The 6,000-nt window shown below is 51.8% G+C and overlaps 1 protein-coding gene across 1 annotated transcript in view; it reads left to right on the top strand.

The window, feature by feature from the left end:
• Nucleotides 1-1,482: 1,482 nt before the first annotated feature.
• Nucleotides 1,483-6,000, top strand: part of RPS6KA2 (ribosomal protein S6 kinase A2) — a 348,783-nt gene continuing 344,265 nt past the window's right edge. The window contains exon 1 of the mRNA XM_022560937.3: nt 1,483-1,524. The gene's annotated coding sequence lies outside the window, so the exon portion shown is untranslated. The remainder of the gene's footprint in view (nt 1,525-6,000) is intronic.

Raw genomic sequence — 6,000 nt, 5'->3', positions numbered from 1 at the left:
AGGGGTAGCAATCAACGCTCTTGGATTCTAGGTTTTTCCTGCCTCTATGAGTTGCTTCCCCTCTAATCTCTTTTCTCATCTGCAGTGAGAGGGAACTGAACTAGGTTGGATTTGAGGGTCAGTGGACTGTATCCTCGTGTACTGTATCCTTACAAAAATCATTTCTGCTTCAGCACACAGACCAGGGGAAATTCATTTCATTGTCTAGGAAAAGCATTTATGGTTTATGAATTGTTTTGAGGTATTTTGGAAGGCGTATTTTACCCACGAATGAGGCATGTTGAGGAGGAAACGTATGCTAATTAAAAACTGGGACCTCCATAAAATCCCGGAAGGAGCTGGCATCAAAAAGAAGCATGCAGTGTTGTGTGAATGGTGTTTCAGCGAGTTAAACGCACGTCTCCAAAGCAGGACTTTTCAGTCACTGCCTTCAGCGGGGGCCCAGCACCCAGGGCATGCTCTGGGGAGAGGTGAGGACACTGGAGGTGTCCTGAGGAAGGCAGTGCGGGAACCAGCCCACAGGGGTCGGCGGCCCATTTTGTTTGTTCCTTCCGAGGAGTGAGCATGATTTCTCCTTCGGGGATGTCATCACGCATTAGAGAAAGGAGAAGCTCCATTTTTAAACGGTGCAGATCAAACAGGACTCCCTGAAGTTCACAGTGTAGCTTGTACAGGGATGATTGTCTCACGGCTCCTGGGCTAGAAGTGAAGCTAGGAGAGGTGATGACAGCATCCGACTCTGAGTGTCCACTGCTCGCTCAGCAGAGCCAGTGCTAAGTGCTGTGAGGTCTTATTTCCCTGAATTCTGTCCGTGTCTCTAGGCGGTAGATATTCTTATGGTCCTGATATTATATATGGGGAAAGTGAGGTGTGGGGTTAGCAATATTGCCTAAAGTCATTAAGTGGTAAGTAGAGCTCAGACCCAGACCCTCCTGTTCAAGCCTTACCTCGTGCAGAGACACAACGCTTTATGTTTTTATGAGCCGGAGACTTGACTCTCTCTGATTTAATTCATCCTCTGAGCTTTGGCCTGAGATTCTGAATTTGTTCCACTCAGACAGCTCCCCTGTAACCTGTTTCTGTCCTGACAGCCCGAGTCTTTCAGGGTCATGTAAATCTACACCCCGCCCTCACCTTGCTGGTCAGGGCTTTATATAAACCACCTGCTTCTCCTTGCAGTTGTGGTATAAGCCACACACATTTGACTGATCTAGTAATTTGTAATCATGGATATAAACACTCACTGCCTTATTTGCCTCCTATTATATAAAGGAGCTGTCTCTGGCATGAAGCATCATAGGGTTTCAAATAAACTCTGGTGGAAAGGGACCTTGATGCCATTCCCATGTCCTACTGTCCTAATACCGAGTCTCTAGTTGGTCATTTGCGTTCATTACCTGTGTGATGCTATTTACAAGAATGTAGGCATGCTAATAGCATTTAATGTGTATCTTTTGTCATCAGGCCACCGCGGAGGATCTGAACCTCGACTCGGAGCCCACCGTAGCAGACGCTGTGGAAGAAGTAACTTTATATAGTTTATTATCTGGGGGAGGAAGGTGGGGTAGAGGGAGGAAATGGAAGATTGAAATTAATAGCCCCCAAGTGGTTATTTTAGTGAAATATGTGTATATATACATACATACGCACAAACACGCGTGCACATGGATAGGTTGCATGCATATTATAGTCAACAGTTTCCCTCAAGAGGGATACTTAGAACACAGGAGGAAAAATTACCAACCAAGGTAAGATTCAGAGCCTTCCGGTGTGAACTTGTCAAAGGAGAAAAGGCAGGTAGGTCACTGCCAATTAAGGCAAGTGTGGAGAAAGCCAGTCGGGCATAGAGAAGTGATGAGTCGTTTTACCTGCCGGATGTCAGGTAATGTAGCCTCTTAGAATGTTTGGTGACATAGGGTCGGAGCCCCGGGCGGAGGTGCGCTCCCTTTGCCAGGAAGCAGCCCCTGCAGCGGTGGCGGAAGGAGAGGCGTGCGCCGGCGGAGGGCCGAGAGGGTCTGGAAAAGGAGTGATGGGCGTTGCCGGGAGGGGGGTGTCCTGCGGTGGACGTGGAAGGGAACAAAGCGCATTGGCATCGCTGACCGCCTGGTCCTCCACTTCCTGCCCGGGCGGCAGGGGCCCGATGGGCTCTCGCCGAGGGGAAGGTCCAGGCGGCATTGGCGTCGTGGGGGAAACGTGACCGACGAGCACTCTCAGAGGGCACTTAGGACATCCAAGAGCTACATCCAAAGTAGAATGACGCTGTAGTAAAGGAATCCTGTTTAAGCAGACGTATTTCCACCCCTTGTAAAGAAGTTCCCTCAGCAGCTGGAGCCTTGGAAAGTCGACAAGGCAATTAAATGGAGGCCTCAGCTACCGAAGCTGCTCAGCCCTGTGCCACTTGGAACCATAACAGTTGTAAAGTTTTGCAACTCTGTGGCCTTTTAAAAATGGCTGGTGAGGGGGGTCCGCTGGGCTGGGAGGGGCAGATCCGTGGACACTGCGGGCTTTGCGAACGGTCTGCTGGGATGCTGAAAAAGCGTGTCACTTCCATCCAGACGTGTCCGCACCGCACACGTTTTAAGCCCAGTGCCCCTGGATCTTATGATCACATGACGTATCATGTGGGTTAAATAAAGAAGAAAAGCAAGAAGCTGCCTCATCCTTGGCTGGCTGCTTTCCTTCTGTGCTTTCGTCACTGCTCTGGGAGCGTGGAGCCTAGCTGTGCTCCTGGCTTTGCGGTCATCTTCCTGCGTTCACGAAGAGAACATTTGGGGGCTTCCCTGGTGGCGCAGTGGTTGAGAGTCCGCCTGCCGACTCAGGGGACGCGGGTTCGTGCCCTGGTCCGGGAAGATCCCACATGCCGCGGAGCGGCTGGGCCCGTGAGCCATGGCCGCTGAGTCTGCGCGTCCGGAGCCTGTGCTCCGCAACGGGAGAGGCCACAACAGTGAGAGGCCCGTGTACCGCAAAAAAACAAAAACAAACAAACAAAGAAAACAACAACAAAAAAGAGAACTTTTGGCTGGTAGGTGTAGCCCTGCTTTTGCCAGTTCCACAGAGGTCAAAGGGTAAATAGACAGGTGAGCCCCTGGCTTATTTGAAGAGATGGATATTCAACTGCATACCTGCCCAGGGGCAGGGGCAAGTACGGAAGGAATACCCACCCCTGCAGATGAGCGAGGCCCCAGACCAGGGTCTCCGAGGATCCAAGCCACGCTGCGCCTGCCACTGGGGTGTGTGGGGACTCTGATTTCCAGGGAACCTTCGGCGTATTTCTTGCGTACAGACTGCTGAGGTCCTTCAGCTGTCAGCTGCCAGAGGCAGGCTCTGCAGTGCTCACGGTGGTGATCAAACTGGCGACACGATTGCCTGTGTACCAGGACCCCCTCGACAGTCTGTTACTTCATGAACTACGGTGATTTCCTGAGACCTCCTGGTCTCAAGTCATCTGATCCCTCACACTTCTGATGGAAAGGTGGGTGTTAATTTACCGCAGGAAGGCAGTCATATCAGCGGACCCCCTTGAAGTTATTTATTTATTTTTTGGCGGTACGCGGGCCTCTCACCGCTGTGGCCTCTCCCGTTGCGGAGCACAGGCTCCAGACGCGCAGGCTCAGCGGCCATGGCTCACGGGCCCAGCCGCTCCGCGGCATGTGGGATCTTCCCGGACCGGGGCACGAACCCGCGTCCCCTGCGTCGGCAGGCGGACTCCCAACCACTGCGCCACCAGGGAAGCCCCTTGAAGTTATTTTTGACAACAGAGCACGAGATAGAGGCAGTGATGACAGTTTCCCCATGTCACCTAGTCCGGATGACAGAATACCAGTATATCTTTGGCTCTTAATGAATGCGGAGTATCTTAGGAGTATTTTACAGGACACAGCGCTGATGTGTGGGCGCATTCGTAGCGCTTGTGGGGCTGAAGGACATGGCGTGTCCAGCTGTTGGCGGCTGCTTCTGACAGATGATGCTGAAAACTCTGCTGCAGGTTCAGCCCAGCAGCGGGTGAATGTCACCTGGGGGTTCTGAGCGGTTGTCTAATTTTTATTGGGGCCAGATTTCCCCTGTGCGTCCCCCTTAGCCTTCAGAGTGGCGCTCTGCAAGCCATCTATAACCAGAGGATTTGTGGCTCAGATCAATGAAATCAGATGGCAACCGAACTGGGCGTGAAAGGCTTCACACCTTTTGCCAGTCTGAAGGTGTACGATGACTAAAAAGTCTTGTTTAGGGAAAAATATGATTCACCTCAGCAACAGTGTGTTCGTCCATTCAGTCGATCACGAATATTTATTGGAGGCCTGTGGGTAAAGCCTCATGCTCGGTGTGGAAGTATGAGCGGATGAACTGGAGTGACTGTGATGCTTCCAGCCTTGTAGCACCTTTAACTGATACGGCTTCTTGCGTGTGGAATGTTCTTCAGGTACGCGTGTGTGTGTATATTAATACATATATGTATAAAGTATAGGACACATTTGGGATATTTTATGCATAAGTATCTCCACATGTGACTCTTGTCCACTTGTATCTCATGCCACAGCTCTGTCCAACCTCTGAAAAAAGAGCTCTGGTGAAGGTCAAGACTAAAGATTGAAAATGAGACAGGAGTCGGTGTCAGAAGCTGCGTGTTCCTGCCACTTACCTCTTCCTCACCTCTGCGGAGGGAAAGGCTTCCTCTCTCGGAGAGTCCATGTCGTGTAGGGATTTGTGTCATAAATTCACAGGGGGGTGACTCAGCATGATTTCACTTGACCTGTCAGAGGCCATCACCCTTTATACTCTGGAAAACAAAACAAAACAAAACAAAAAAGCCTCAGCAGATCCCATTAGGAAATATTCCCTCAACTACTTGTTCGAGGGGTTCCTGGAAGGGGCCAGGCAGAGAGAACAAGTCTGAGGCACCTGCTCTGTGGGGTTTTGTGGTCCTATTTCCCTGCTCCTTTTGGCAGGTGGTGCGTAGCAAAGCCAGTGGAAATGCTGGGAAATTAGGACACCGAACAGAGTTAAAAGTTTAACGTGGAAGCACATGCCTCGGTGGGCTGGGACACTGCGGTGCAGAGTGGGAGCCTCTGGAAGGTTAGTCCAGGGGTGACCGCAGCCTCCCAACCCTGCTCACAAGAGCCCCGTGGTTGATCTTGAAGGTGGGGGAGGGGTGCTGTGTGGAAAGGGGAGAGCGAGGCCAGGGGAGCAGCGGCCCGTGGCTCCGGGCTGTTTCCACGTTGCAGAGGTGGAGGTGCTGAGCCTCTTGGTGCTGGTCAGCAACAGCTCCTGCATCCTTGCTCCATCCTTCAGCCTTCCGTCTCCAGGTATTTCAGACACATGGGGGATTTTTAGGCGAGTTTCTGATTTCACAGAACAACCTGTGGAAAACATTAGAACTTGTTGCATGTATTTTCTCAAGTGCTTAGATTTCAGGAGTCTGTTTATTAATAAAGACCATTTTCTTCTCTGGTCAACCTTAGAGACCAGGTCCAGAGAAGCTGTTTCCAACATTATCGTGGTTTCACTTTATTTCCTCGTGACTCCTGGGGTGTTTCCCTCTCCTCCTAAAATTCTACCCTCGGTTTTCATAGCAGAAATTCTGGCATCTTGGAGGCAGAATGGAGCGGGGGTGGGGTGGCAGTCCTGTTGTCAGCCATCGGTTGGCAGGAGAGCGCTGTTGTCACAGGGACCTGCCCCCGAGGGGTGTGGAAGAGGGAGGCAGATGCAGCTCTCAGGGCTGAGTGAGGATGCTTCAGGATGGAGTGCCAGCTGCCCGGCCCCTACCCTCTTCTCGGGGGTCAGGGGATGAGCGGGCAGTTCCTCGGGCAGGCGTACCGTGACTCCCAAGCATCTGTCGGCTTGACCTCCTTCAATGGCCAGCCACCTGACTTCGGAGCAGCTGCAGCTTGGACGTCTGCAGTTCTCTGCTGGGGAAGAGGGGCGAGGGGCAGGACAGGGACAAGCTTTGGGGGAGCCCTTTAATAAAGCTTGAAGGAGAGAATGACCCAAGAGTGTTTTCAAAGC

This window comes from Delphinapterus leucas, chromosome 12 (assembly GCF_059928025.1).
Source record: "Delphinapterus leucas isolate spDelLeu-1000000601 "Yukka" chromosome 12, BTC_Dleu_Yukka2, whole genome shotgun sequence".
NCBI lineage: Eukaryota > Metazoa > Chordata > Mammalia > Artiodactyla > Monodontidae > Delphinapterus > Delphinapterus leucas.
This window is presented reverse-complemented; position numbering and strand designations above follow the sequence as displayed.